The 22651-nt window shown below is 49.3% G+C and overlaps 1 pseudogene across 1 annotated transcript in view; it reads right to left on the minus strand.

The window, feature by feature from the left end:
* Nucleotides 1-216: 216 nt before the first annotated feature.
* Nucleotides 217-22651, minus strand: part of LOC309662922 (thioredoxin, mitochondrial-like) — a 54391-nt pseudogene continuing 31956 nt past the window's right edge. Inside the window, exons 2-4 of the transcript in view lie at nucleotides 21384-21498; nucleotides 20126-20355; nucleotides 217-946 (exon numbers count right to left, since the gene is read on the minus strand). The product of the transcript in view is annotated as a thioredoxin, mitochondrial-like (transcript). The remainder of the gene's footprint in view (nucleotides 947-20125; nucleotides 20356-21383; nucleotides 21499-22651) is intronic.

Raw genomic sequence — 22651 nt, forward strand, 5'->3', positions numbered from 1 at the left:
TTTTTTGCTTCTTCTGTTTTTTTTTTTTGTTTTTTTTTTTACAAAACAGCAGCAGGAAAGAAAAATGCAGGAGGCAGATGAGCCAGGCACCGGGGTTCAGATCAGAAGGGAGCAGGGAGACCAAGCTGTTACTGCAGGCTGGCCCCGGAACTCTGTCCCAGCATCCTGGGAGCACGGCAACAAGCCCTAGAAGGAGCAGAGAGTGGGTGAGGAGACGGCTGTCCCAGCTCGGTGGCGGCACCGCTCCTTGGGCGGCCACCCTGGCGGTCAGCCAGGTTGGGAGCACTTGAGGCTCCTGTGTTTGGAGGCCTGGTCTCCAAAGCACGGACCCACAGGGGCCAGGCAGAGGAAGGAGGTAGGAAGGGCCGGCACAGAAGGGCTATGAGTTCTATCTGGGTCCCCCGGGACCACGGGGCCCAGGTGGGCAGGGGCAGTCAGGACGCTTCCCTGCTTGTCAGACAATCAGCTTCTTCAGGAAGGCCTCCAGCTGGTCCTCATCCTTGATGCCCACAAACTTGTCCACCACATCCCCATTCTTGATGGCCAGCACGGTGGGCACAGCTGATACCTCATACTCTATGGCGAGGTCTGTGTGGTCATCAATATCCGCCTTGGCCATCACCACCTTTCCATGCTGCTTGGCCACCACCTTCTCTAACCTTGGCCCCAGGATCTTGCAGGGACCACATCACTGTGCATGGAAATCCACAACCACTGGTGTCTCACTGTTGACAACTCAGTCTTGAAAGTCTGGTCCATCCTGGATGTTAAAGGTCATTGTACAGACTCTGGTGGTGTATATTGACTGGGCTTGGCTGGGTGTTACTGTTAGGTTATTAGGACTGCGCTGTGGGGTCTGCAGGGCCCTGGAGGCAAGGGGCGCCCACTGACTCTGAGAGGGCTTCCTGCAGATTATGGAGGCCAGGAACCTCCCCAGGAGAAGTCGCTAAGCCATCTCCCTGCAGCGAGAGCAGAGGGGTGCACAACGCGGCCCTCCCCACCGGTCAAGGGCACTTCTGTTCCCTATTCATTTCTTTACTCACTGCCTGCCATCCAGCTTGCACACATCCCCAGTCACCCAGTTGCCGCAGCCAATGGTATTTGTAGCTTTCCTGCCCCACGGACAACACTGGACAATTGTGAATGGAGCGTCTACTGGCCAGGTACTGTGCTAGGTGCTCTGCTCCAGAAATGAGAAGCAGATGTGATCCCTACCCTCATGGGACTCACGTGATCAGTCATTCCTAATTAATACTCAGGTCCCTTGATTGCCACTGCTCCCTTTGGCAGGTTTACTTAAATGCCACTTAAATCTCCCTATTTTTGAAGACCTCTTCTTTCCTTCCCTTCCTTCTCTTCCTTCCTTCTTGCTTTCCTTCTTCCCCTCCTTCCTTCCTTCTTTCCTTCCTTCCTTTCTTCCTTTCCTTATTATACATGTCTTCTCAAGGCAATCACTTCTATACCTACAGCTTCAATTACTTTGTGTATACTCTAATGACAACACAATTTTAAATGTTGTTTTCATTTACCAGTTTTTTTTTTTGTTTGTTTTTCTTTTTTGGTTTATTCCTAGGTATTTTATTCTTTTTGTTGCAATGGTAAATGGCAGTGTTTCCATAATTTCTCTTTCAGATTTTTCATCATTAGTGTATAGGAATGCAAGAGATTTCTGTGCATTCATTTTGTATCCTGCAGCGTTACCATAGTCATTAATTAGCTCTAGCAGTTTTCTGGTGGCAGTTTTAGGATTCTCTATGTATAGCATCATGTCTTCCGCAAACAGTGACAGTTTTACTTCTTCTTTTCCAATTTGTATTCCTTTTATTTCTTTTTCTTCTCTGATTGCCGTGGCTAGGACTTCCAGAACTATGTTGAATAATAGTGGTGAGAGTGGACATCCTTGTCTCATTCCTGATCTTAGAGGAAATGCTTTCAGTTTTTCACCATTGAGAATGATGTTTGCTGTGGGTTTGTCATATATGGCCTTTATTATGTTGAGGTAGGTTCCCTCTATGCCCACTTTCTGGAGAGTTTTTATCATAAATGGGTGTTGAATTTTGTCAAAATAAACACTCTTCATCGCGGTGCGTGGGCCTCTCACTATCGCGGCCTCTCTTGTTGTGGAGCACAGGCTGCAGACGCGCAGGCTCAGCAATTGTGGCTCACGGGCCTAGTCGCTCCGCGGCATGTGGGATCTTCCCAGACCAGGGCTCGAACCCGTGTCCCCTGCATTGGCAGGCAGATTCTCAACCACTGCGCCACCAGGGAAGCACGTATTACTTATCTGGATGAGTAAGTTTTTGGCATCCCCTTAAAGTCATCTCACTCTAGGGTCCCGGCCCATGAGCCATGGGAGGGGGTCCATGGTGGTGGCATGGATGAGTCTAGGTAGGCAGAAGGGCCATAGAGAGTCATGGGATGCAGCTTGCACTTCCTCCCTTGGCAGGAAGGTCCCAGGGAGAGATTGCAGGGGGTCCATGAACATGGATGGGGAAAACCTCTGCAGTTAACCCAAATTGAGCATTTCTGACAACTATGACTATAGAGGAGATGACAGTAGCATTAACTGTATCTTTGATTTGTTACCAATTTGTCACCAAGAGAAGTCTGATGTATTTTCAGAGCAGGTTAGAGTTGAAGCAGATTTTATTTGTACCCACCACTACTTTGAAATGACAGAAGTTATTAGTACCACCTCTAGAGCTTATGATTGGAAGTACTGAGAAAGAAGCACATGTATTATGACATTGGAATTTCTTTTTTTAATTTAACTATATTTTTACAGAATCGAGTTTCCTTGTAATCTTATGTATATTATTTTATGTATTTATGCAGTGGTAATCAATATAGTCAGTAACTTGCCAAAGAAGGTCTGGGGCGTAGAAGTGCTTACAAACCCCCTCCTCTCAATCCTTTAACCTCCTGGGCCAAGTCTTTTACTCTGAGCATTGGAGATAAAAATCCCTGCCCTCCAGTATTACTGGGAGGATCAAATTCGACACTGTGCACGAACATCCCCATGCCCAATGTGAGGTGTTTTCAGTATTCAAAGGATGTGAAGTGAATGTGACATTCCAAATAGAAAAGAAACAGCAATAACTCACATGCATTTGCTGCTCGTGCTGCCATAACAAAGCACCGAAGATTGGGTGGTTTAAATAACAGAAATTTATTAGGACTTCCCTGGCGGTCCAGCGGTTAAGACTCTGCACTCCCAATGCAGGTGGCACGGGGTCGATCCCTGATCGGGGAGCTAAGATCCTGCACTCAGCGTAGCCAAAAAGAATGAGAAACAAACAGAACTTATTTTCTCACAGTCTTGGAGGCTGGAAGTTCAAGTCAAGGTGTCGGCAGGGTGGGTTTCTCCCCAGTCCTCCCTCCTTGCTGTGTCTTCACACGGTCTTCCCTCTGTGCATGTCTGTGTCCCAGTCTCCTCTTCTTATAAGGACACCAGTCAGATTGGATAAGAAAGGGTCACCCTAATGACTGCATTTGATTTATTTACTACTTTAAAGGCCGTCTTTCCAAAAATAGTCACATGCTAAGGTACTGGGGGTTAGGACTTCAACATATGAATTTGAGGCGGGAGACACAATTCATCCTATCTTGAAAAAAAGACTGGATGCCTACCCAGGTCAAGGGGAGCAGAAGGGGCGACCACCCACCTCATCTCACATCCACGGCAGGCAGGTGATGGAAATCTCTGTCCTCACTCCTGTTTACTTCTCCAAGTGCGTTCACCACGTGCTACCACCTGATACAACCATCTCCCTTTGTAGTTTCGGTTCCAGTCTCCCTGAGGAAAAGTAGAAGCAAGCCCCAAAGCAAACCTCGGCCAGAGGGTTGTAAGTGAAGTTGGCGAGCATACCCCTCTTCTTTGTTTCATTCGAGAAGCTTGTGGCAGATGCTTCCTCACAGCTGAGACATGCTCTGCAAACATCACCGAGAGGCCACTGCGGCATGGAGCACACGACTCCTGGACTCGCAGGCCTTTCTGAGTAGGCCAGTCATGCAAACAAATATTGGCCTATGTGTTAGGAGCCGTTAGATGGGCCTCGATGAAATTACATATTGGATTCCATGAAAACTGGGCAGTAATTCTCACGAGAAGTTTAACACCTCTTCCTACTGTCTTTTTTTTTTTTTTTTAAATAATAGACTTTTTTTTAAAGAGCAGTTTTAGATGTACAGAACGGTTTAGCATATAGTACAGAGAGTTCCCAATTTTCCTCCTCCCACACACCATTTCCAGTGTTAACATCTTTTGTGTAACAGTAGTACATTTGTTACAATGAATGAATCAATATTGATAAAATCCACAGCTGACATTGGAGTTCACTTCCGTTTCTGTACAGGTCTACCTGTTTGGACAAATGCAAAATGTCATGTATCTGCCACTACAGTATCATGCAGAATCCATTGACTGCCCTGAAAATCCCTTGTGTTCCCCATATGCGTCCCTTCTTTCCCATCCCCAGAACCCCTGGCAACCACTGATCTTTTCAGTTTTGCCTTTTCTAGAATGCCGTAGAGTTGGACTCATACAGTATGTAGACTTTTCAGATTGGCCTCTTTCACTTAGTGATAGGCATTTAAAGTTCCTCCTTGTCTTCCCATGCCTTGATAGCTCATTTCTTTTTATTGCAGAATGATATTCTATTGTGTGGATGTGCCACAGTTTGTTTATCCATTCACCTACTGAGGACCATCTTGGTTGCTTTCGGTGTTTGGTGAGTAAAACTGTTGAACATTCCTGTGCGGGTTTTTGTGCAGACATAAGTTTTCAACTTAGTTGGGTAAACACCTAGGAGCATGGTTGCTGGATCGTATGTTTTGCTTTGTAAGAGACTGCCAAACTGTCTTCCAAAGTGGTCTTATGTTTCGCATTCCCACCAGCAACGCGGAAGAGTTCCTGTTGCTCAGCACCCTGTTAGCATTTGATTTTTTGCCGAGCTGCGTGGCTTGTGGGATCTTAGTCCCAAGACCAGGGACAGAACACAGCCCTGGCAATGAAAGCGCCAAGTCCTAACCCCTGAATTGCCAGGGAATTCCCCATATTTTGTCTTAATGTGCGTTTTCATTGTGATATGTGATATTCTGCATCTTTTCATATGCTTGTTTGCCATCTGTATATCTCTTTGGTGAGTTTTTTTTTCCCAGATCTTTTGCCCATTTTTATTCTGTATTGTTTTCTTATTGTTGAGTTTTGAGAGTTCTTTGCATATTTTGGATATAATCCTTTATCAGATATGGATTTTGCAAATATATCTCCCAGTCTGTGGTTTGTCTTTTCATTAACAGTGTCTTTTGCAGAGCAGAAGTTTTTAATTTCAGTAAGTCCAATTCATCAGTTTTTTTTTGTTCACGGATCATGTTTTTGGTGTTGTATCTAAAAACTCACTGCTAAACCCAAGGTCGTCTAGATTTTCTCCTACATTATCTTCTAGGAGTTTTATGTTTTTGCTTTTGACTTTTAGGCCCATGATCAATTTTAAGTTAGTTTCCGTGAAAAGCCTTGAGGTCTGGGCTAGATTAATTTTTTTGTTTGTTTTGTCTATGGATGTCTGTTGTTCCAGCACCATTTGTTAAAAAGGATATTCTTTCTCCATTGAAATACCTTTGCTCTTTTGTCAAAAATTAGTTGACTATATTTGTGTGGGTTCCTGCTGCCTTTTTATTAAACATTTGGCTACTGTTTAGGGGGAATACTGATAGCATTTGTTGCGAGCGGATTCTTGTATTCCAGCCCCCTGCAGTCAGCAACCAAAAATACTTGTTTGGAATATAGATATTGTGCAGTGGATACCTGTGTAGATCGTTGCTGCTCACGGCCTCCAAATTAACCTTTATACTTTTGTCAGAACGCACTAGCTCCTTTCCTGCTCTACTTTAATGTGCTTTTTCTCCTCTTTTCTTACACCATTCGAAAAATCTGCAAAACAGATGAAATAAAATAGTCTAATTTAACACGTTCCTACCACCCGTCTAGCATTCAGAAGGTGGAATTTCTCGGTGTTATTAGGATAAATGTAGGGGGTCGCGTTTCCTGTCTGAGGTCTTACAGAGTCCCTGGGGGCTCCTAGGAGTCTGTGGTAAAAGTGCTCGACTCCTTACTTGCAAGAAGATCGTTGGGATTATTGGGACACGATCAAACAGGCAAGATGGATTCCAAGCTCCCTCGCATTGTTAGCTACGGAAGACCAGCTGTAAAAAAAGTGGTCACACCGGGTCCTAGTTTGGAAGCGAGGATTTCCACCACTTTCTCATACTTTAAATGATTGGCGTCTGCCAAGTAATCAAAACATACCAAGGAACCTTTTCATGGTGTTCAGTTCGGAATTTCCAAGCGGCTAAGGACAAGCACGGCTGGCAAGCCAGAGGGCCAGTTTGGCTGCGCGGCTACTCGAGAGTGTGCGGTAGCCGGGGGCCGTGTCCCAGTAAAGGCGAGAGCTGTAATGCTGTCAACTTGTTATTTACTTTCCAAATCTGAATGACTGAGCAAGGCGAAAGGAGAATCAATCAACCACAATGTGACCCTACAGGCGGAAAAAACGCAGCGCTCCCATCAGCAGGCGGTGGGGGAAGGGAAGCACGTGTAACCCGGGCAGGGTTGCATCAGGAGCTCGCTCGGGTTTTCTGTTGCCCCCCTGGTTTTTCGATTGCCTGTTAATACCTCAGCATCAGTCCTCACAAGCCCAGGGAGCCCGGGAGCAACGACGGGCAAGCTCAAGGGAAGGTCCCACCACGTCCTTTTGGGGGGCCTTGAATGGCAACTGATACAAAATAAGGCAAAATCTATTCTGCTGATTCACAATTATGGAGACTGTGTAAGTGTATCTTTTATTGATGTGCTCTAATAATAATGTGCAGCAACCGTCGTTTTACATCACTGACGTTTCACAGCAATATTTGGCAGCATAATTTTTAGTCTGCCTTTTTGATGGAGGACCAGCCCCTTAAACACTCACTTCGGGCCCCCTCTCTGCACAACCAGTACAGCAAATGGCCCGGTGTCCCAGCAAGGAGCAAGTGAGGTGCCAGTGTAAAACGCTGAGTGTGTACTGGGCTCTTGGGGCGAAGCTCCTTATACGCCAAAGGGAGGGGCAAACTTATTCTAAAATATTCGGCAAAGCAGACACCCAAGGTGCCGGCGGGTGGGTGCAGATGTTTGTTTAAGTGAACTCAGGCCTCGAGTGGGGGGCAGTTGTCGCCAAGCAGGAGGGGAGGCAGGAGCGCTGGGGCCTCGGGTTCACCAGAGCTGGGCCGAGCGAGCTGCGGCAACCTTAGCACTTGGCTGGGGCCCGAGGCCCGACGCCTCCGGGCGGGGGCGGGGGTGAGAAGGCCCGAGCGCCCGGCTTCTTCCCCCTGCCCCCGCCGGGAGCCTCCACCCCGCTGGGCCCGAGTTTCTTTCTCCCCACGCACTGCCGGCTCTTCACTGGAGGCATTTTGCAAAGGTCGAGGCTCCCCCCTGGGCCCCCACTTTTCCGGGGAGGGGAGGAGACCATTGGGGTGCCCTGCCGGCCGCCGATTTTGAGGGAGCGGCGTCCTCAGGCAGGTTGCAGGGGTTCTGCTAGGGCAGCTGGGCGGCTGCTTCTTGGAGGTGGGGGAGGGTAACAGAGCGGTGGCCCGGTTCCCCCCTCCCCTGGAAACCGCGGTGCTGGTGACCGGGCTCCTGTCCCCTCCTGGCTGGGTCCGGGCCTGGGACGGGGTGGGCACAGGCCTGCGTCTCCTTCCGCCCGCATGGAGGCCACGAGGAAGGGACGGGGTTCGGATACACTAGGGAGACCCGGGTTCCCTTCAGCCACCCCGGGCGCGGCGGGGAGAGCAGAGTCAGGGGTGAGGGACGGGGGAGGGTTGCAGGTTCCCCCGCTGTGGGGACGGGGCGGCTCAGGACGCGAGTCTTCCCTGGAGCCCTGGGGGAGGGGCTGTGTTGGGGGCGGACTCTCCCCCTCTTGGTTGTGGGGGAGGGCAGGCCTGGTGGCCTCACCCTCCGTGGGGGAGGGACCGGCTTGGGACGCGCCCCTCCCCCCCGGGCGTGTGGGTGGGGGGTGTGTCGGGGGGGGAGGACCCGGGCTCCCGTTCCCCGGCGGTGGGGGAGGGTGCGGGCTGGGGGCCGTGGGGGGAGGGGCCGGCCCGGCGGCGGAGGCGGCCTCCCTGGCAGTCCTCCCAGCCGGGGTCGGCGCGCTGGCGGCCGCTCCCCCCGGAGGTCACTGCCCGTGCGGGTCCCTCCTGCCGTCCCGCCCTCTGCCGCCGCCACCGCTCTCGCCCCAGCCCCCCCCATCCCCCCGCACTCTCTGCGCTCGGGAGCGAGGTGGCGCCAGCGCCGCCGCCCCGCCGCCGCCGCCGCCGCCCCGCCGCCGCCGCCGCCGCCGCCGCCCCGCCGCCGCCGCCGCCGCCGCCGCCGCCCCGCCGCCGCCGCCGCCGCCGCCGCCGCCGCCGCCCCGCCGCCGCCGCCGCCGCCCCGCCGCCGCCGCCGCCGCCGCCGCCCCGCCGCCGCCGCCGCCGCCGCCGCCCCCTCGGCCGCCATTCGGCCGCCATTCGGCCGCCATTCGGCCGCCATTCGGCCGCCATTCGGCCGCCATTCGGCCGCCATTCGGCATCCGAAACTTTCCAGCGCCCGCGCCTCTCGGGGACTCGGCTGCGGCGGGGCGGGGGCGGCCCGGGGGCGGCGCGCGGCTGCTCCGGGTGCCGGGCCCTCCTCGGCCGCGGCACGGCCCGGGCTCGGCGACGGCCGGCCGGAGGGAGGTTCGGGGCGGCGGCGCCGCCGCAAGTTGCGCTGCTCGCGGCGAGGTGAGTGCGCGGGGCTCGGCCGGCCGGCTGGCCGGGCGCGGGGTGGGGCGGGGGGGAACGCCAACTTGTCCCGCATGGGGGCCGGCGGTTCCCTCCCTCCGGGGTCAGGCCGGCGGCCTGGGGCGCCCGCACGCTCCGTCCGCCTCCGGGGCTTTGGAGGGGCAGGTCCCCAAGTGTCTCTCGGGCTTGGGCTGGGGTGCGGCGCGCTCCCTGCAGGCTGCACAATACCCCGTTTTGGCTGCTCCCCAAAGTGCCGGCGCGTTGGGGGCGGGCGGAGGCTGGGGGGCTCCTTTGTTTCGGGGCGGGGGAGGCGGCCGGCAAGTTTGGGGAAGCGCTCGATTTGTCCCCCGGTGCCCCTTTGTCTGCCCAACCCGGGGTTGGCTGGACGGACCTGCGCCGCCGCGGGATCCCCCGTGGGGGGAGGGGAGCCCCATTCATCCCCGGGCGCGGGCCGGCCAGCCCCGGGCCGGCTGGAAGCGCGGCGGCGCGGGCCCTGGGCGGCTCAGTTCTTGAGCCGCAGAAACCGTCAAGGAAGTCGGGAGCTCCCCAGCCCGGGCGAGGAGTGCGGGCTGGGGGCGACTTCGGCGGACGGGGGGCGTCCCTGGTCGGGCCGGGTCTGCGGAGAGCGGCCTGGGGAGGCTGCAGACCTGTTGCTCCCGGGCTGGGGGGAGGGGTGCCCCCAGATTCGCGTCCTGGGCGCTGCTCCCCAGGGGGACCTTGCCCACGGGGGCCGGTGTTCGGAACGGGGTGGGGCGCGCCTTCGGGGGTCGCCGGAGGTCGCCGGGTCCTTGACAGTTGGGGGCTGCCAGAGGCCCGCGGGCGCTGGGTTAGGGCCTGCCCTTCACGTGCGCTGTCCGTGCGCGGTGAGGCCCGCGCGGGGGCTCGTTCTTAGCACGGCCTCGCATTCTCCGAGCCCCTCGCTTTGGAAATTCCACAAAGTTAGAGTCGGAGGTGGGGTGTTTTTTTTTTTTTTCCTTCTTTCTTTTCTGTCGCTGATGTTGTAGAGCAGAACCCCAAAAGAAACAGAAACCCATGCCCTATTCCTTGTGCCACGGTTTCTGCTTTGCTTTGTCACATGTGGTTTGACCTGACTGCTGGATGTTTTTCTCTCCAGGCGCGCCGCCTGGGTCCCTGGGTTAACCTGAAAGGGGAGGGGCGGGACTCCAGCCTGGGAGGGGGAGGGGAGCGCCACTCCTCCGTCCTGAACGGTGGCCTCGGTGTAGGAAATTGCCCAGGACGATTTTATGAAAAGTTTACAACTAGTCATTCCTAGGAAAGACGCGATGGGTGGGAGGGGGGCGCGAATGTTGAGTATGGAACAGTTGAGACGTGAAGATGACTCTTTTATGTTTAGGGATGTTAATATCTCAAACGTACGGCAGATTTTCGTGGAAAACCCCCCAGCTGGATGATGAATCCAGGGATGAAAGTTGAAGTGCATCACTTGACCCACTTATTAAGATAGCCCCTTAAGGATATTCTAGACCTGAAGGGAACACACACCTGTGGGACGAAAATGGAGACTTCAGGTGTTGATTTGGTGTTGTGCACAGCAGGGTGTGTGTCATTGGATCTTCTGAGGTTGGCTCTTCTTGTGCTTCTGTCCAGGGCTTAAGTCACTCTGGGAATTGTCAACACCCCTCATTTAAATTTCACACCTTGACCCTTAAATCTCCCAAAGCTCACCCCTCCTGAAAGTTTGGGTGTTTAAATGAAGTGTGTGGTATCCTAGTTGGTCTCGAATCTCACCTTTAACCATGGGAGTGTCAGTTTTCTCATCTGTGTGATGGCATCATGAGTCTACCTGGGTGAGCTGTTAGGAGGGTTTCAGCGCTAGCCAGCAGAAAGAGGAATAGAGCCCGAGTCCAGCTCCATCAGGACACCTAACGCTTTGCTAGAAAAGCAGCCTTTGTCCCCGTTTGGCCTGAACTAGTGAAAGGGCCCACCCTGTTGTTCTGCTCTACCGTTGACCTTCAAGTCCTGTAACTTTTCTGAGTGTCGTTTTCTGTATGTAAAAATAAAAACGGGAACTGAAATCGTGGTGCTCATTGGGTAGTGCAAGGACAGAAAGAGGGAATGTACGTGTAATTTTTTTGAAAACTACAACGCTGCCTGTAAGTTTTAGTTGTTATGGTATTGTGCAGGTAGAGTAGTTTTCCTAATGTTACTCTAATGCCATGCAGTGAGGATTTTACAGGCACTTAATGCCCTGTGTGCAGCAATTATTTTCATTCTACTTCAGAGGACACTGACTTGTTAATATATGGTGGAGGGAGGATTGTTTGATTCCGAAAGCCCAGCTCTTAAGCTTGGTGTTATTTTGCCTTCCTGTGTATACATAGTGTGAATCTTCCCACTTGGAGACAAGCTCGTTAAATTACACACACACACACACACACACACACACACACACACACACCATTTCTCTTTCTCTCTCTCTCTCTCTCTTTCTCTCCCTCTCCCACACAGAAGAACCTACATTGAAATCTGTTTGTACACCTAGATGAATCTCAGCAGAAATCATGAAATGTCCACCACAGTGGAAAGATTGTTTTCATCTGTAGCTTAATTATCTGGTGTGGCAGCCACTAGCCAACATGTGCATATTTAGATTCAAATAAACTAAGATTCAGTAACAATTCTGTTGTTACTAAAATAAACAATTCTGTTCTTTCAGTGCTCTACCCATAATTCACATACCCAATAGATGTGTGTAACTAGTGGCCGCCATATTGGGACAGCGCAGAACTTGCAGAATGTTCTATTGGAAGGCGATTCTCTATAGTTACTGCAAGTAAGGATTGATAAAGAAGGCAGTAAAGAGAGTTAGTTTACTTTTTGTGGGAGGAGGGGAGAGGCTGTAAGAGTTTGAAATAATTTACTGGTAGACTTTTAAAAAAAAAAAAGGTAGGCCCATTTCAGCTAGCAGGTGACCTAGGAAAGTGATTTCAGTGAGGTTGACAGCTGTGGTTTTTTAGATTGAGGTGGTTTGGATCACTTTTGAATTAGAAAACCAGAACTCCAAGCTGGAGTCTCTCACTGAGTATTTAACCTTGGACACGGCATTTAGTGTCTTTGTGCCTCAGTTTCCCCATGTGAAAAATGGCATAGCCAGTCCCCATGTTGCCTGCCTTTGAGTGTGTCGTGGCGAACATCTCTTGGGATGGTGGGGAGCCCAAGGTGTGACCGTCAGTGAAGCCCCTCGTAGGTGATTTAGAGGCCTTAGGTGATGTAGAGGCCTTATCTGATATGTTTAAAGCGGTGTTCGCCATGGGCTACCTACCCCTCCCCCCAAGTTTATGTCTTAAGTTTTAAGGTTTAATTTCTTGAGGGTCAAATCTTCTCTTATTAAAAGACTGATCAGGAATCCTTCCAACAAAGTGAGGCTTAACAATAGTCAAAGTATTTTTTAAAAGCGGCTGAGTGCTGGCCGTTTCCTGTATACTGGTCCCTGAGTCAGGATGTTATTTTTATTACTTAGTTGGTGTGTTCTTTGCATAGTCTTTTGTATTTTTTTATAGCAACGTATTAGAAATTTTATTTGTGGTTGGGGGGAAAAACCCAGTTTTGCATCTGTGAGAGAGGTGACTTCCCAGATCCCCCTCTGCCATTTGTCCTCACTCTTGCTTTCTCTCAGGACTGCTGTGACCTGTCAAGCTTTTGAGACACCTGGGATATCCATGATTCTCTTCCAGAGGCGGGCAATGGGTTCCTGCAGAGGGAAGCCAGGCCCACAAGAGCCATCTCATGTAGGTCCTGAGTGTCAGGAATTCAGACCCTTCATCAGTTACCTATTGGGAGGGAGGACCCCACACCCCAACCCTGAGGCTGCCCCCTCCTTGAGCTTTCCGCCAGGTGTCTGGGTCTTGGGCTCTGCACACGTGGTTATTGCCAGGCCTGACCCGGGCCAGAGGACAAGCACGATCACTCTGCCCTGTGAGGCGAGACTGTCCCAGGTGTGGTGTCCCCGGATACCTTGCATTTGCCTCCTTTTTCTCCCTTAAAAAAGAAGAGTACGTGACTTCCAATAAGTTGTTAATCTTTCACCACCCAAGACGTTTAAAAAATAGTTTCAATCAGGAAGCAAGACTAAAGTCATTTTGTAAACTTTTTTGTTTTTTAAGTTGGAAAGATAAACTTTTTTTTTTTTTTCCATACCTATTTTTAGCGTGAAGGAAGTAACTGGCCTCGTGAGTGGAGACTGGATGTGAGTTTCTCCCTCGGGTCTTGCCCTCCTTGGCCCTCCCTCCTGTCCATCCTTTCCATGGGGCTCGACCAACTGGATGGCCCCGGCCACGTGAGTAGAGCGAGACTCAGCAACCAAAATAAACGCTGGATGTGGGAAGGGACAAACAGTCAACATGTTTGTAGAGGGAAAGAGAGCCTGCTGTGAGAAAATGAGTTTAAAACCTCAGGGGAAAAACGCAGTCATTAAGGAATGTGCTCCCCGGGAACTTGACCATGGAGGTGGCCGCCTCCTGCAAAGCACTTCTGTGCATTATCGCCGTCGTCAAATATTTATTGAGAATCCACTGCCTGATTGAAGATTGCAGATGTGAACTGGAAGCCATTGAAAAGTTAAATTGGAGCAAATTTAAACTTGGAAACAGAGGAGAGAGTATTTTCTTCTGATGGAGGAAGTTGGGTACCGTTTCCATGGCTTTGGTTTGTTCTTGGTAGTTGGGAAGGAAGAGGTGGAGATGGAGCGTGTGACTCGCAGGTTCGAGAGAAAGGGACGTCGTAGGGACGAAGGTAGCGGAGATGGTGGCTTACTGGAACCGTGTTTTCAGCGTTGAGCTCTAGAAGCTTGTGGTCAGCCCATGGTTCTCAGGGCAGTTTTGTCCCCTACCGTCAAGCAGCTTTTGGCAATATCTGGAGACGTGTGGTTGTCACAAGTTGGGGGAGGGGGACGGTGATGCTCCTGGCATCCGGGGGGGCGGGGGGGGGTCCGTGGATGCTGCGTAACATCCCACAGTGCACGGGACAGACCCACCCCAGAGAGCGACCCGGTGCTTAATGGCCGTGATGCCAGGGTGGAGACACCAGCCCTGAGTTCTGCTGTCAGCCGTGCAGTCCTGTCTTGAGCAAGGTCCACGGGCAGCTGGATGTCAAGATAGGTATCCGGCGCTGTGGTTCTCACGGCTCCGGCTCCCGTAGGCCGTTTTGGGATACATTAGGAAGTAAATGAGAAGGGAAAGGAGGAGGTGGGAAGTGGATGGCGGGAGCGGCGCAAGGCCAGGAGGTGTTGGGGGCGGGGGGGCGGCTGCGAGTCGCCTGAGCTCTGTCTCAACTCGAGTATTTTAGAGCCCCGATGCCAGCGCGCCTGCAGGGCTCCTTCCTGCTGGTTTTGCGGATGTCATTGCAGATTTAGCGGGTCTCACCTTTGGTCGGCTTCTTGGGACTTGGGTATTTATCAGGGGAACACCTGGTACCTGTCTGCTGTTTTCGGACCCTCTCTGTGCCCAGCGAGATGTCGGTTAACCTGGACTTGGGGTAACCTCCACCGCCGTGCTTGGGAGGGCGGGCGGACACATCAGTGTGGGAGGCGTTTGCGGCCTGCAGGACTCTGGATGCTGTTTCAGGCCCTGTCCTCTCCTGTGAGTAGTTGATTCGTGAACGGCTGGGGGCAGCTGGGTGCGGACCTGCAGTGGGGCCCTCTCCCACGAATGGGCACTGCTGGCGCCTGGAGTCTGGTCCTCCTGAGCCAGCCCGTGGCCCCGTGGCCTGTGACCCCCCCCGCCCAAGAGGAGCGCCAAGCCCAGCCTGGTTGGGGGCCCTGTGGGCTCCTGGTGGTCATGGGGTCGGGGACACTTGGTTTGCAGCCAGCTCACCATGCACTGACCGCCTCTGGGCACATGTTACCTTCTCTGGCCTTAGTTTTCTTCTTGAGAGAGAAAGAAAATAAAATCTGTTTCTCAGGCTTGTATTAACAGAAGGAGGATTATTATCATGCTTGGAGCCCAGTGTCCTTAGGTTTTCCTCTACTCTGAAGTTGGGAATTGGTGTGGAAATATCCAATAATGACAGTAATAATATATCTTTTTTAGTTACGGTGGTCTCCATCAATTGCTTGCTTGCTTTTCTTAAGTTAAATTTCAGGGCTGGCATACGCACACAAACACACACACGTGCTGTATTCAGACACATATGTATTCTCTGTATATTTCCTAAATTTACTATGTGATAAATTATGAATTTCAGCATGCTTAAATTTCTGTAACCACCACCATCATCAGGATACCAAACAACTAAATTCCGTCACCCCAAAGGTGTCCGTGGTGCTTTCCCTCCATACTCCCCGCTCTCTCAGCCCCTAACTCGGGGCACCTGCCGATCAGCTCTGCTCTCCTGGTCTTGGTAATCACATTTTAACTCAGGATGAAATGCCTAATAGTGAATCTCTCCACTCTTCGAGCACCTTCCTTGACTCATGAATTTTATACTGTGGCACACTTGGGCCCATGTGTTTTTCTCAGAATGATTTTGCACTGTGGATATTATCAAAAGCAAGGAAAAGCCAAAACTTAGAGCTTCTTAATACTTGTAAGAAATCATAGTGAAAATATATCGGCTATCTTGTTGGAGCTGCCTATAGGATTTGCACATTTCCTATGCCAGTTGATCCTTGCTGCCAAATCAGTTGAGATGGGACATTTTTGGATGCACTTTCAGAGACTGTTTCTGGAGCAGTACTATGTAAAATGCATCAGTAGGTTAGACTCATGTCTTTAGTTTCAAAAACAGGACACACATTAAGAGGCGTGGTTTTCCCAGTGGGTTGATAACGTGACCAAAAAGTACACTAAAAATATCCAGTTGTGTTTGCATTAGTTTGTTGTAGAAATAAATTCCTACGTCTGTGTTTCTATGTGGTTGTTCACCTGAATTTTACCTTGGGTCGTAATTTCACTATTTGTGATCAAATAAGGAATATCATGTTTTCTAGAGAATCCTTTGCCTGGCGTTTTGGTCACTTGTGTCCTGCCTTGTGTTGCCTGTCTGCTTGTGTGAAGTTGTTGAACCTGTGTGTGTCCTCACGTGTAGAGTGAAAGGCTTGATGAGCTGATCTTGAGGCCTCTCCTACCCCGTGTTTGCGGATTGTAATGTGGAAAAGGCACACGTTAAATGTTGCGTAGGCTCTTTTTTTTTTTTTTTTTTTTAACACTTTTGTAGGTTAAGGATTATGGTGGTTTTATATTAACTAGCAATTTGAGTAAACTATGTTCCATGCTTTAACTAACATTTTACCCATGATTGAAGTAAACAATATTCAACTTAACATTGCTAAGTTAGTTGCATGTTTTACTGTAAAAAAAGACCCCAGCAATTCAGAAGACACTTTGGGCTGTGGGGTGCCTCTGAATAACTCTTACGAGTGTTGTAGTTTCCCAGTTTCAGGAGACCCTGTAAAATAAGCACAAACAATGCTCACGGCAAAATTCATAGTGTTTATTCTTGAAGAGAGTGTCTCTGCCTTGAATTCCTGTCATTTTTTCCTATCGTGGTGGATGGAGCTTGAATACTGTAAAGAAAACATGAGAGTTTTCTCTGCTTACTTCCCTTGAGCCTGGAACCCAGAATATGACCCGAGATAGCCAGCCCGGAGCACTTTCCTTTCTGGAACACTTAACACCAACCCACAGGGAGAATACAGAGGCAGGAGGAGGTGAGGACTCTCCCCGCCCCTCCCCCCCCCCCCCCCCCACCGCCCCACCGGCGTGATGATCACCTTCTCTCTCTCCAAGATGTTGAAGACTTTCCTCATGTCTACCGCAACCTGGACACCCAGCCTCATCCATGTTGGAGCAAGGCTAGAGGGACACTGTCCGCTTCTTGGGAGAGCTTGGCTCATACTATTATAGACTTGCCCGTTGTCATTGGGCTTTAGAGTTTGTGTGAACATCCGGTATCGAATTTGCAAACACTTCTGCTTGTTTAAACTTTCCAATAGATGGAAATTTGGGCAAAAGAAGCTTACTGTATGTGATGCCATTTTATTTCTTAAATCAGTAATAACAAATACTTTAATATGGTAAGACCACGTAAGTCATGATTGGGAACTGGAGAAAATTCTGTGTAACTGAGCAGTGCTTTTTGTTTCTAGTGCGTTGGGGTGATTTTTAGCCTTAGCTGGGTCAGCTCTACCCGTCGAGGTACCCTTCTTATCTTGACATCCGTTTGAAGATGAGAAATGAGAAAGTGGAGTTGGAGGGATGTTACCCCGTTCATATGATGCAGACATCTGTAGCACCGGTATGCAGACATAATTCTCAGCACCTATAAAGTTCCAGGTGGTTGCCGAGTTTTAGGCTGTATTTAGAAAAGCAGTTGAGCAGAGAACTGATGTCTCTACCATTTGATTCATTTGGGAGACAGAATAAACTTGGGTCCTTGCCTTAGGTTCTTTTCCCAGCAGAATCTTATCAGGCATTCTAATCCCTTGAAACTTGAATGCCAACTCTGTGTTGGTAAAGACTCAAGTATTCACAGTGATCAACGTAAAAACAAGGGTTGCCAGTCCCTGACAGTCACAGGTCAGTCTTGGGAGACGCGCTTTGGTTTAACTCCTAATTTGATTATGAAAAAATATCACATTAGGTTTGTATTTCTAAGATGCACGATGATTCTGTGCCAGTTTCAACAATTTCCAGAGATCTGTAGCGTAATTCTTCAAAAAGCCTTGCCAGGAGAAACAGCGTTGGAGGGGCACCCAGCTCAGAAGTTGGTGAAAATAAGAAGTAATGATCTCATGTGTCCAGTGCATGACAGAAACTGTTGTAGACCAGATGAGAACAAGGGGAGAGGCCTGTGGAAATTAGACTTGCCTGATAAATTTCATGGGCCTCCTAGTACATTTCCTTGACACCAATAGTCTCCATGTTTAGTTGGGGTAGAGGGTGACAGAAATGCCTTGTCTCAGGTTTTAATTCACAAAGTGGGCTCCCAAGTGGACTGCATATCCTCTGGCAGTGACAATGGGATTTACTGGAGTGCAGGAAGAAACTTAAGTTCTCTGTTTATGTATTTTTATTTAATAGTTACAAAATGTCTATTTGTGGTCTATGAAAAATGCATATAATGTTTGTTGTGTGTTATCTCTAGTTAATAGGTTACATGAGTTGGAGTTAATGCTTAAAAGGTTTTCACTGAGAGGGATATGCAATGAAAAAGCATCTAGAGATCACTGATGGGGTCCCCAGAGGTGACGAGGGGCTGATATTGAAGTCCCTGAATAAAGTGGGACACAGATGTATTCCCCTGCCACGATGTGTGTGTGTGTGTGTGTGTGTGTGTGTGTGTGTGTATACACACACATGTGTTGTGACTGAGATCTGCCAGCTTAAAGATTGGACATCCCTCCAGAGGCATAGCTATTAATGATGTGATTTGGGGAAGAAAGAACAACGTTGACAGGGTACTGGGCACGTTTTGGATCTACAGGATTGTGCGTGTTTTTAAAGCTGAAAAAATATTTGTGTTTCAGAACCAGATGACAATATCCCAGTTGCAGGTGCACGAGGAAACTTTGGAACAATGCTGTGCTTTTTAAGCATTTCATGACGCCGCAGTGTTTTCATAATCACTTAATTCTGTTTATAAATCAGCTGCTTTCATTGACGGATGCCCTCAGGGCTCCCCAAAACCAGACTTTTTGTCGAATACGTGATTCAAACTTTAAAAGATGTGAGAGAGCGCTGGAACTGGGTTGTGATAAAAGTCTCTGGGTGCCTTCAGTCTGGCTGTTTATTTGTTGTTGTTTTTTTCCAGAAATACATTTCATCCATCATGGTTGTCATTAAATCTTTTATTTTTTTACTTTTTGCATTTCACATTAGAGGCTTTTTAAAAGAGAAAACTGTCATTTTGGTTGATGCTGTATTACTGGTGTTACAGAGAGTAAATAAATACAAAAGTTACATTCACAACCCAGACCACATTGTGGGCTGTGGAGGTGAGACATAGGACTCACCTCCAAACTTCAGGTCTTTGGCTGAGGTCGTTTGCTGAGAATGGCTGAAGCTTTGGTTTTCATGACACTAAATGTCGACCGCAAGTAGTTCCAGGTTTCCACAGCAGCGTTTTTGTTTGTTTAATTTGAAATGATTGATACGTTAGCTTCGGTTTTGGTGTTTGTGCCTATTTTTCCCTTTGTGGATACTGAGTTTGCAGCGTAGCTTTGTATGTAAAGGGAAGCAGAGACCTGCACTGTGCATGCAGACGCCTGCAGCTAGCGATGGTCTTGTTCTCCATACCGTCCGGGCACCAGGAGCACACCTGATTTCACTCTCGTCAGGATCCACGTGGACATTCATTTGTCCTTTGGTAGAATAATATATTTATCTCCTACTTAAAAAAAAAAAAGATTGCTTCTCTTTACAGTAATAATTCAGAAGGCACCTACTGTGAAGAGGGGAGAAGCAGGAAGTAGAAATTTTTTTTTTTGTCTGTACCACGTGGCCTGCGGGATCTTAGTTCCCCCACCAGGGATCGAACCCAGGCCCTCGGCAGTGAAAGCACGGAGTTCCAACCACTGGACGGCCAGGGAATTCCCAGGAAGTAGAATTTTTTGACATCTCCATTATGCACCTTTGTCTCTGCTCTCCAGAGATCAGGACATTTAAGATCCTGTAACAAATTTAGTTTTAATGAAAGTCTTGGGGAATGTCCTTTATCTGCCCCGTGCCTGCCCATCTAAGAGGAGGGAGAAATTACACAAAGTATTTTGCTTTTAGCCGGTTTCCTTGAGCCTTGGCCAAGTCCTGACTTCTTATTGCCAGCAGGTCAGCTAGACACTGGTCAATCGCTTCAGCTCTGGACAGGAATCTTTTTCTGTCTTTGTTGTTGATAATTTTCTAATAATTATTTAGAGCTCTTAGGATTTGCTCTCTTAACTTTCATGTGTAACATACAGCAGTGTTGATTATATTCACCATGCTGTACATTACATATTCCTAGTACTTATTTATCTTTATAACTGGGAGTTTGTACCGTTTCACTGTCTTCGTCCACTTCCACCTCCTCCCAGCCCCCTCCTCTGGTAAGCACAAATCTGATCTCTTTTTCTGTGACTTTGATTGTCTGTTTGATTGTTTTTGAAGTTTAATTGACCTACAACGCTATGTCATTTCCAGGTGCACAACATAGTGATTCACTATATCTGTACATTTCAAAATAATCACCACGGTAAGTCTAGCTACCATCTGTCACCATACAGAGATACGACATTATTACTGACTGTGTTCCGCACGCGGTACGTTTCATGCCCGTGACCCACTTACTGTGTAAGGGAAGTTGGTCCCTCTTCATTTCCCTTTCCTGTTCACTCATCCCTCACCCGTCTTGGGAGGGGTGATCGCACACTCAGCGTTGGCCCGCAGTGCAGAATTTCAGGCTGGTTGAAGGATGGGCCCCCGAGGAGTGCGATGAGCTCAGAATCCGCGTAGGCGCGGGGAGCTGGAGTGCAGTCTGCGGTTCTGCACGGCTGCCCCACGAAGTAGCCGGAGTCCCGCTGGTTTCCAGGGCTGAGACACGCCACCCTCGGTCGTGGGTGCTGCATTTCCTCGGCTGTTGACAGGGAAGAAGAGCAAGAAGGGCTTAGGAGGCTGTGGGTGAAAACTGGTAGGAAACCTCCGTTCCAGATGCTTTTCCTCTCCAAAACGTGGATGAACAGGTTAATGTCTAGAAACACACCACATGGAGGCGTAAACACAACCCAGGACAGAATAGAAAACCTCGTAAACGTGAGGGAAAGCATTTATGAATTCCTCGACTTAAAAGGATAATTTTGAAAAGCGAACATGAGAAGGATCCTGTTTATCGTTGTCTTTCAAATGAACACATGTCGATAAGAAGCCAGATGTTATTTTAATGGAATGAGGTGGTCTTTTCTCTCATCTTGGCTCCTCTTCTTTTGTTAAACAAGTAGCTTCTGGGTCTGCTTGACCTTGTGGGGTCACCAAGTTCAGAAAACTTTTTTATTAATGATTTTTTTCTGTACTCAAGTTTGCCTGCTTCTTAATAAATTGGCAGAAATTAAGAGTTTCCTTAAATTTTGCCAGCAGGATTTAGAAGCAGTTAAAGCATATTCAGTCATTACATTTGAAATTGTTGTCTGGGTAAATTATAGTTTAAAATTCAATTTATACTAAATCTTACACTTTAATGAACAGACCACATCACATATTTTTATGTTCTTAAATTATCCATGGCTTTAAAGTGGTAAAACAGTGCTCTTTTTTTTAAAGTATTGCATGTTTCCTTTTTTCCCCACTACCCCTTCAAAAGTATTTACATTTTTCTTTCAGAATAAAGTGAGAAAATCCTGCTGGTCTCTCAATTTTAAGGAGTAGTACTTGTCTTTCCATCACAAATATGCGTGTTTCTGGCTTGACTTCAACCCGTGAAATCTTAACATGTAACAGGAGGAAGACATTTCTGGATTTGTTCCAAAATACATCTGTTTTTTCAATGGCACATTTTACCCTTTCACCTTAATTCATACCTTCTCATCGTATTTGTAGATGTATTCAATTAGAAACAGCTCCCCTTCTCAAACAATGGAATGTTTCACATTAAAGATTAAACACAGTCACTGTAAGAGCATTTTCCCTGGGCTGTTTGTAAAGCGGTCCCATAGGCAATCAGCAGGTAACCCTGGAGCCGGGACGGGCGTGTTGATGTGAGCACGTTGCCGGCTGGGCTGGTGAACTGGATGAGGAGCAGGAGAGGCCCAGGGGGTACCCCAGATCCCCCTGAGGGGTGAGGCCTCACTGATCCGCTACCCTCCTCCCCGCCCTGGCTCTGCTGGGCTCAGAGCAGTGTCACCTGCTGCCCCCACACATCTCCCCTGGGCCGTCGCGTAGGATCGTAGGATCGGCGCGCCTAAAAGATTATTTACCTCTGTTTCCGCCTCTCCCACCCCCTGCCAGAACTGCCCCAGCGCTGGCCACTGTTCTTAATTTGGGAATAATAATAGTGTGGATTTAACAACGGCATCGTGAGATTCAAGGTAAAAAAGCCTTTGGGCCCGGCGGGCTTCCTGATCTTCATCTTTCTGCTCCACCTGTGTGCCCACCTCTGCCCCAGCCCCCAGGAGCTTTACAGATTTTTCTGGTGCCCAATTCCTACCTCATAGAGACAGGTTGAATTGGCCTGGGTGCGGCCCAGTTTTAAAAACGATAGTGTGCATTGCATGCTTGGGATGTATGAGGAGTTCTGTTGGGTACTGTGTATTCACTCTCTCAGGAAATCCTAATGATGGCCTTCATGTCATATTATCCCATTATACAGGTGAGAAAAGAGAGGCGTAGAGAAAAAAGCGGAGTTCCACCCAAACACACGAGGGCCCGGGGCAAGACCAACCTTGAAAGCTCTTCCCTTCTGCTTTTTCTGTCCATACCTCGGAGCGAGAGCAGGGCCTGGCACAGAGCATGGCATAGCGTGTATTAATTAGTCTGCGAGGGCTGCCGTAACAAAGTGCCACAGACAGGGTGGGGCAGGCTTCAAAACGTTTATTCCTCCCTGTGCTGGAGGCTGGAATGTGAGATCCAGGTGTGGGCAGGGCTAGTTCCTCCTGAGGCCTCTCTCCTGGGCGTGTAGACGGCCGTCTCCTCCCTGTGTCCTCACGTGGTTGTCCCTCTGTGTGTGTCTGTGTCCTCATCTCCTCTTCTTACAAGGACACCAGTCCTCTTGGAGTAGGACCCACCCTAGTGACCTCATTTAACTTAATCATCCCTTTAAAGACCTGTCTTCAAATACAGCCAGATTCTGAGGTCCTGGGAGGTTGGGGCTTCAGCATCTGAGCCTTGGGGAGACACGGTTCAGCTCTAATAGCGTGAACACTTGACACAGGTGTGTCGGA

The sequence above is a fragment of the Balaenoptera physalus genome (assembly GCF_965194825.1).
Source record: "Balaenoptera physalus genome assembly, chromosome: 6".
NCBI classification, from domain to species: domain Eukaryota; kingdom Metazoa; phylum Chordata; class Mammalia; order Artiodactyla; family Balaenopteridae; genus Balaenoptera; species Balaenoptera physalus.